Source organism: Cucurbita pepo, chromosome 1 (assembly GCF_057944985.1).
Source record: "Cucurbita pepo subsp. pepo isolate OVF chromosome 1, ASM5794498v1, whole genome shotgun sequence".
Classification (NCBI taxonomy): Eukaryota; Viridiplantae; Streptophyta; class Magnoliopsida; order Cucurbitales; family Cucurbitaceae; genus Cucurbita; species Cucurbita pepo.
Window position 1 is genome coordinate 16,982,562 of NC_141798.1, and position 9,667 is coordinate 16,992,228.

A 9,667-nucleotide genomic window follows, 5' to 3' on the forward strand; every position below is an offset into this window, starting at 1 on the left:
TCCCCTCACTATAGATATATTTCTGTCCATTTGATATAACCATGATTAGTAAGTCGATCCTTTACAGGTTGTTCGTAACTAGAGCTGGGTCAATTTACCGTTTTACCCCTGAAGTTACTTCTTGTTCCTTGTGTCTCACTGATCCTCTAATGAACAATTGATTTGTGGTCCAACCAGTAAACCGAATCCCTCTCAGGCCAATGAGAGGGTGGGGCCCCTTGTTCAAGACCTGGAGTCGTGCTTAAGGGAACTACCTCTCTTCTATACCTAAAAGTGGGTAGGAGTGAATTCCATCTTGCACCCCACGTCCCCAGCCATTCACCCAGTCTTACCCTTGAAATGAGAGACCTATTGGGTCGGCGAACTAGAGCCACTCTCACCCTTGCAAATCTAAGAATAATTCCGAATAAACAGGAGTTAATGGTTAGCTCAGGATTAAAACCGAGTTACCTAGGTTATCGAATGAAAAGAAAATCAGTCTCAACAGTAAACGACATTATAAAGTGAGAGTGGTTTTCTTCATGGTCCGATCTTATGCAATACTCATTGCATAGGACGCCCCCACTCACATGTCTCCACATGTACAATTTAGTGATCACATTGTTTATATCATATACAAAAGTAGGCCGCATCCATAGTGTCCCCAAAATAAGGTACTCAGCCTTATCCTTATACTATAGATCATTTTGACTATATACTTGAACTTAATCCACTCTTATGTCTCTACATATAGTTCAAGTAATCATACTATAGCCAGAGTGTTCTTAGTTTATTGGATTCAGATTAATGATCGTAAAGTTCACTTTATTCAATAACAATCTTTACTGAATAAACAACAATAATAACTTTATTGAAAATAGAATATCTTTTTGTTTACAAACTATGAGTTTTAGGACATAAAACCCAACATGTGTAAGGTAATCCAACTGAATTATCAGGATCGGTTGTGTAAGGTAATCCAACTGAATTGTCAGGATCTGTTGTATAAGGTAATCCAACTAAATTGTCAGGATCTGTTGTGTAAGGTAATCCAACTAAATTGTCAGGATCTATTGTGTAAGGTAATCCAATTGAATTGTCAGGATCTGTTGTGTAAAGTAATCCAACTGAATTGTTAGGATCTGTTGTGTAAGGTAATCCAACTGAATTGTCAGGATCTGTTGTGTAAGGTAATCCAACTGAATTGTCAGTCACACAACCCTCATCGTCCTAGCCCTAGCTTGACAGTACTGGTACCAAAGAAAGAACGAAAGTGAAAGCTCTGTTGATACTGTACCAACTATTAATTGTATGGAGGCTACCTTTATCATTCTTGGATACCATGGAGGCGTAGTAGATTCGTAGGGGTGTTTAAGAATTGTACCGTCTGAAGTGCTATATGGAAAGCAGTGTAGGTCTCCGTTGTGCTAGGATTAAGTGGGTGAACGAGAACTAATAGACCTGAGTTAGTCCGAATCACCAATGATTTTGTATAAAAGATCAGGGAAAGGATGTGCACTGCTCAAAGCAGACAGAAAAGCTACGCTGATGTAAGGTGTAGGAGTTTGGGATTTGAAGTAGGGAACATGGTATTCTTGAGAGTGAGCCCAATGAAAGGTGTTTTGAGATTCGTGCATAAGGCAAGCCAAGTCCCCTCTTCATCCGACCTGTCAAAATTTTAGAGTGAATAAGTCCAGTAGCATATAGGCTGGCCCTACCACCCTTCCTCTCAAGTGTGCATGATGTACTCCATGTGTCAATGCTAAAAAAATATATAATGGACCCTATTCACGTGATAGACTATGAGCCCTTTTAGATTGACGAGGACTTGAATTATGAGGAGAAACCTATAAGGATCCTAGCTCGTGAAGTGAAAGACTTATACACCTATATTGCTTTTGTCAAAGTGTCACAATCGCACTTTTGATGACAGCGGACTTGCGATTGTGCGACACTCACTTTCCAATGACAAGTGAGCTAAGCCAATTCGTTCTTGCGTCGCCTACGGTCAAGTGACATATGCTCGAGCCTTTGGCCTCGGTTTTAAGAGAAGGTTTTAGAAAACGAGGGCAGAGAGAGACTTTTGAAAGAGACGTTATATAAGCAAGCAAGAGAGAAATAACAACGGCTCACTGTATATAACCTTGAGTAGGGAGAAGTTGACAACTAGTCATATCCCCCTATAGTAGAGGCATTTCATGTCTGACAGGCCTAGACATGATATTTCTTAAACGCCGTACTTCTTAGAAATACAAAAGTAAACACTAGAATATGAAAAGACATAAAGGGTTGGGTTTGTCACGGTCATGCTCGTCTGTGGCGAAACTACAAATAATAAGAAGTCACATGAGAACGGGAAGATGAGATAAGTGAGAAATACTCCGAGTTGATACAAGAGTTTGAAACTTTACAGGACAAAAGTTCTTTTTAGGGGTATATAATGTAACGCATGGAAAAAAATCTCAGGACGGTCAACCCTCGCTGAAAATCCCAAAAATCCAAAGCAAATGATCCATCTTGTTCCATTGTAAGAACGGTGATCAACCTTTGCTTCCTTGACATGTTCTACTCCCCCATGCACTATTTGTAGCATCTCCCACGATGCCTTTGCCGAGACCTTTTTCTGCCAACATGAGAAGAACATCCTCTAGGATTGCTTTGTAGAGTGCAACAAGAGCCATCTTATCCTTACGAATCAACTTCTTCACTGTACTCGATGGTATCTCAAACACACCTTGTGCTTGTAAGTTAACACACATTTTTTTTGACCATGCTGCGTTGTTACTCTTCGTAAGTAACGAGTACTGGTTTATTATACTCCCCTCCTTTTCGCTTTTAATCGTTATCATATCTCGTTCGGCGACTTTGTGTCGCGACAATATTTGTTTCGGCATCCTAACTCTGATACCAAATGTTGGATATGACCCACGATCAAAATATACTGAACCAAATAAATGAAGCAAAAAGAACATTCTCAGTAGAGAGATCTTTTGAATAGAAAAACATTAAACACTTGTGCTTTTCAATTCTCTCAACAGAGCATCCTAACTCTGATACCAAATGTTGGATATGACCCACGATCGAAATATACTGAACCAAATAAATGAAGCAAAAAGAACATCCTCAGTAGAGAGATCTTTTGAATAGAAAAACATTAAACACGTGTGCTTTTCAATTCTCTCTATGTTATTGTCAACAAAGCATTATTGTCAATAGAGCATACATCATTTATAGGGGAGAAAATACTAATAAGTTTTCTAAACTTTCTCCTCAAAATAACAACTATTAAACGTCTCATTTTTTAGTCCACAGTTAAGCAACTAGTAACAATTCTCGGAAATAAATTACTAACTATATTTCTAATAAATAGTTTTAAGAAGTTAACTAGAGTTTACAATCCCCTCCCTACTAATCAAAGTTGGGCGGAAAAACCCTATTACAAAACTCCTCTCCCACTTCTTCTTCCCTTTGTTTTTTTTTTTTTTTTAACACCTTAATTTTGCGCAAATGCCTCTATGTTTTTTTTTCCTTATATTTTATTATTAACTTGTTCGTTTTTGTTAGTGATTATTTATTTATATTATTGAGTTCTCTTGACTAAAACGATTCTACTCTTAATTTTCTATTCGTATTGTATTTCTATTTTTTTCTTTCAATATTACTACCGTATTACTAAAGATTTAGATTTAGATTTAGATTTAGTACCCAAAAGAATATTAAGTTTTCTGGTGGGAAATCATACCTAAGCATAATATGATAGAAGAAAGTAGAATAAATAGAATAACTTAAACTGTGTGTTGAAAGACGAAAACGTCACCCAACCATTTTATTACATTCAGCATATGATAGGATTAAAAGCACTCAGTTGGTAGTGCAAGGGTAGAAGCAATAGCAAAGGTAGGTAAAAGGAACTGGAGGGATAGGCACGCACTGAGATGTTGATCGAGGATGCTTTTGTTGGCACTTCTGCTGGCACTCTTTGGGTATACATCCTTCATACAACTTGTCAACACAATTTCTTGAGAAGGCTGGTTGAGGTACCATCAATGCCACTGCAAAAATTTCAAAAAAAAAAAAAAAAAAAATCAAAATAGAGATATCTAATAATTTGAAGTCCATAATAGAGATGATATATGATCAACAAACCTGAGAAAAGAAGAACAAGGAACAATAAGGAGCATGCTGGAAACTTGGCCATCTCTTAAAGATAATTTATCTCTTTGGTTATTTCATTTGTGATTGTAGAGCTTGTATTTATGGGCAGATTTGTGATTTACAAACATGGAAACTCAGTCCTTATTCGTATTTTATTGGACAATTCTATATGGAAAGTAGGCCAATTATTATAACTCTTATAACATATACTTTTTATGGGAGGTAATTTTATACAAACGTATCTCTAGTTTATGGAATAATAACGTACAATTGTTGAACCATTGTGCTCGTGGGAATCAGAGCTTCAACTTCGGTAAAGGAACAATCATGAACTTAAGTCAATATCACATGAGCAAGAGAAATAACTAATTGTAACTGCCTCCAAAAAAAAAAAAAATAATAATAATAATAATAATAAATAATAATAATAAATAAATAGATCAATAAATAAACAACTAAAAATAATTATAAAAAAATTATGTAAAAAAAAAAGAATAACCTCCCCAAGTTTCTCTATTAACCTCTCATTCCTCCCCAATTATGTCTCTTGAACCCACCTTATAAAAAAATTACAGTTTGCAAAAAAAAAAAAAAAAAAAAAAAAAAAAAAAAACAACCAGATTTAATTTGGGGAAAAATGAGAATGGTCTCTACCGGTTGAGATTCACTGATGAAGATTTACTTGAAAATAGATTAAGATGTATATTAAATCTTAAGTTTCTTTTATCCTATTTTCTTTTTAAATCACAATGAATTATAGTTAGATGTTCATTAAATCTAACAATTATTTAGCTTTGAGTTAAAAACTATCATTTATATGAATTCTAGTAAATCTGGTTGGATTAGTAATATTAGATCAGTAAATTAGTAAATTTATATTAGTAGAAAGGAATAGATTAAAAATAAAATGGCCAAACAAATTTGTGAACAGAATTTAAATATTAACGGAATGAGAGAAAAGGAAACACAAAGATAAGAAAAGATTTGGAAACAGGATACAGTAGAAATTTGGAATCCATGGAAACAAAAGAAAAAGAAACATAAAGATAAAGTAAAGAAAGATTTGAAGACAGGGATCCCGTAGAAATTTGGAATAAATGTGAACAAAATTAAAAATTTAGGAATTAAAGATAAAGAAAAAAAAAAGTTTAGGAATTAACGAAATGTAACGATAGGAGTAAGATACGTTCATGAAACGTTAAGGTTAGGTTACATACCGAAGTGCTATGGATATGAGAGACTGATAAAAGAATACAGTTAGGTTATGGGTACAAAGGGATAGGTGTGTGATAGATTGATAGAACGATAGCGTTAGGATATGTTCCTATGATGATATGACTAAGGTACGTTCATGTAACGACATGATTGTGATAGGTATAAGAACGTTAAGACTATGATAAGTTAGACAAAGATAGGACCACGAAGTGTTTACGATACGACATGTGAATGACGGATATATACATGTTGTCATATAATATGAAAATGATATGAAATATGTTATGGTACGAGATATGTGATAAATTGACATGTTTATGATATGATATATTGTGATGCAATATGTTATGGTATGATATGTATATGATGAAATGTTATGTCTCCTAAATTGTGTGTATATAGCATGATATGAATGACATGAAATCACGATAAATGACAGGAAATATAACCCCGTTAGAATTATGTATGATATGAGAACTGAAGAATGAGAAACGGTATGATATGAATGATGAACGATACGTGAAATGATTTGCAAAACGATATGATATGTACAGAACACTAGCGGAATAATAAAAACGAAAAAATGTTGGGACCTCATGCATTATGTGTGCTCATGCATTGAAAGGTACGTTCACGTAATGATATGTTGTGATAGGTATAAGAACGTTAAGGTTATGATAAGTTAGAGAATGATATGACTATGAAGTGTTTACATTATTACTTGTTTATGATATGATACATTGTGATGCAATATGTCATGGTATGATGTGTATATGATGAAATGTTATGTTAAAAGCATGGAACGTTATGTTAGGTCTCTTAAATTGTGTGTATACAGCATGATATGAATGACATGAAATTACGATAAATGACATGAAATATAACCCCGTTAGAATTATGTATGATTTGAGAACGGAAGAATGAGAAACGATATGATATGAATGATGAACGATATCTGAAACGATATGAAAAATGATATGATATGTACTTAATGCTAGCGGGGTTGTATTAAAGGATAATGAAATTGTAGAAGTAGTGGGGACCTCATGCATTATGTGTGTTCATGCATCTGGGGGGATACCCCTATCCCATCACGAAGGTACGGACGCGTACATCCAATGGCAGGACAACGATCGTTATGCTTTGCATAGTACTGCCGTGACGGTTACTAGTTTTAACGGGTCCTGACATAAGTGGCTCCTCGAGTATGCCCACCGGATAAGGAAAGTGGCCCAGCGGTGTGCGAACTAGCTGGTGAGCCCATACTCGCACGTATGGGCTGTGTGTAGAGTATATGGTACACGTCCACGATTACCCGTTAGGACAGCATCGTAGGAAAAACGAAACGAAACGAAAAATAGGTCCCATCATTTCATTGCATGTGATTGTTGCATTTAACCCGATAGTGGGGTCACTCGATAGTGGGGTCACTTACTGAGTATTTCTTTAAATACTCAAGCTATGTGCTATTACATTTTTCAGGTTAAGGCAAGACATTCCTGTACGGCTGACGACGGCATCGCAACTCGAGATCATGGCACATGCATAGGATAGTGGTATTTATTTTCTTAGACTTAGGCTAGAATAGGATGTTTTAAACTTAAACGCTTATTTATTTTATTTTGGGTCTTTTGTTGTGTCGTTTTAAAGATGTTTTTGAAACACGTAAGTCCATGGCTGTGTTTTAAGTTAAAGGTTATGTTTTACGAAATTTAAATGAAGTCTTCCGCATTCAATGTTTATGGTACGTATACACTAGCGACCTTAAATTAAGTAGAAATTTTTTTGTCGTTACATGAGATCTATTTATGGAGTTGTTTGCTAATCCCTACTAACAGAGAACTAGTAACCTATCACTAGCTTTCGACAATGTTTAATAGTTCAAACTACAATGAGTCGCACATCACAATATATGATTCCTAAGTATACGACTCATGCAATAATAAAGAGCCAATCAATTAACCCTAAAAATCTCATACAAAACTCTTTGGAGCATATGTACTCCGAACAACCTTATTTCTCATGTTCTGATTTTATTGATCACCTAGTCTAGCTCCTATTTCTCATTATTTGATTGGGCACAAATAGGTCCATTATTTGATTGGGGACAAATAAGGCAAGAACATGAGAAACCCATGAGTTCGAGGATTTAGGGCTAACAAAAACCTATATAATTTACCAAAGGAGTTATTCTTTTATAGACTATGACTCATTTACAAATATGCTATTTATTGAGTATTCTTTTACTAATTTACGTTACTTCCCTTTTCATATGGAAATTGAATATCCCGTTCATGGTGAAAGCATTCAAAAGCGGTAGAATTGTGTAGGTCAAATAGTTCTAAGTCATATCTTGATTTCTCTGTATTTTATCATATGTATACTAACTTTTGTATAAGTTATCCCATGTATTTGTTTTGACAGTAACTTTCATATACACACACGTTGACTTCTTTCATATTAAGACATGGTTGATTATGCTGTCCAATCTAAAAACATTTCCTAGTAAGTGATGAATGGCTATGATCTCTTGCATTGAGAATAGGGTTATGGGTTACTCGGTTACTTAAAGCATGTATGATCATTGTGTTTCTATGCTTTGTATGAATTTAATACGAATGAATATATGAATTTCTCCTTTGAATTTTGAGTTAATGCATTTGAGCCATATTCATTATATTGGCTAGAAACACGAGTATGATAAGAGTTCATGTTGTCCAGATCTATACAAAGCCTTGTAATTAATTATAAAAATTTTAATAATAATTTTGATCATTTTATTTGCAATTTAAAATTATTCAGTGTAGGAAAAAATCTAAAGTTATTAATGTAATCTTGAACAATATGTGGTTAATATTACACGAAAATCATATTCAAGTAATAACCTAGGTCTACCGTATATGGATAAATTTGGGTGTTTTATCCTAGAAGCATTATTGATACGACCCATATTGTAATTGTTGCAAATGATTTAATCCAAATTATTCATGTGGAGACATGTAAGCGGTAGTATCGTATACACTGAGTTTGTATAAAACAGAACCACAAAATATTCAGTCTCTTTTTATAAATCCGTCAACTAAAAAATATTAATATTTCATATTATGATCATATGCGACTTGATCTTGATCTTAAGTGACTTTTGAACTTTTGCCCGTGAGGGCATGTCCTTGGATTTGTACGAGTGACAGTCGTTCTTCTACCTAATTCAATATATCTATCATTTTTTGGGACTGGACCAAATAGGGAGTTTGAAGCGTAACTTCACGAGATGAAATTCACTCATTCCCACATAGGGTAAGCAGATGAGTTACTTCTCAGAAGTGATGATCTCGAGACTTGAACAATGAGGTCTCACCCTCTCATTGACCCAAGTGTTTTATGATTGGATCATAAATAACCTATTGAAACAGAATTAGTGGTATTTAAGGTAAAACAAACTTGTGACCCAATCATAATTACAAACAACCTGTGAATCATAATTACAAATAACCCGCAAAGGATCAATTTATTTGTAATGATTATATTAATAGACATAACTAGTCTTATAATACTTAAGAATGCAACTCTAGGTTTACAGTGAATGTCTATAAAGTTTATTCGTTAATTCAGTGTAACACTCAAATGTTCTATTTAGTTGGAAAAATAATAACAACTAATTAAACCTAAAGACATTTCCAAATATGACATTATTTTTAGTTTGTTTGCATTATTTTTAGTTTGTTTGACAAAGACCCATGAAAAGTTTAATAGATCTATCAATAACTCAGATTTAATAGATCTATCAATAACTCAGATCTATTAGAGACGTGTGAATGAACTACTTACTAAGCATGTTTATATTCATTCTTGACATGTAAGTATTCATTCTTGATTTTCTCTTCCCGTAAACTTGTAGGATCGATTAGGACATGACTGGTTATGCTATGTTTGACCAACTCTTTGAGATGATCCACTCTCAAGGTACATATAAGTTTATACCTTTGATTGTCCTTCACAATCTTGGAGTGCCGTATCTACTTGAAATGTACTGATGAAGGTCAACATTTAAACTGCTCTAACTATAGCGCCCTAAATTTAGTTCGGTTCTCTTGTGCATGCTTTACCAAGCATAACCGTAATTTTTTTTATAACATATATATAGTATATACTCATCCAAAAGTATCATTCCAGAGTCCTTAACATGCAACTTCTAACAACTTAAGATAAGAAATGCTCCCATGCTAGTACTTCCTACCCGTTCATACAAATATTACTTGACTAAAATAGGTTTAGTACCAAAATTAGATAGAAAACTAATAAATGGAAGTCGAACAAG

The 9,667-nt window shown here is 34.2% G+C and overlaps 1 long non-coding RNA gene across 1 annotated transcript; it reads right to left on the reverse strand.

Annotated features, from left to right (window-relative positions):
- Nucleotides 1-3,733: 3,733 nt before the first annotated feature.
- On the reverse strand, nt 3,734-4,205 carry LOC111778280 (uncharacterized). Its single transcript, XR_002812509.1, has 2 exons — nt 4,126-4,205; nt 3,734-4,031 (listed from the first exon to the last, which is right to left on the reverse strand). It is a non-coding gene; the product is annotated as an uncharacterized LOC111778280 (long non-coding RNA).
- Between the last annotated feature and the right edge of the window lie 5,462 nt (nt 4,206-9,667).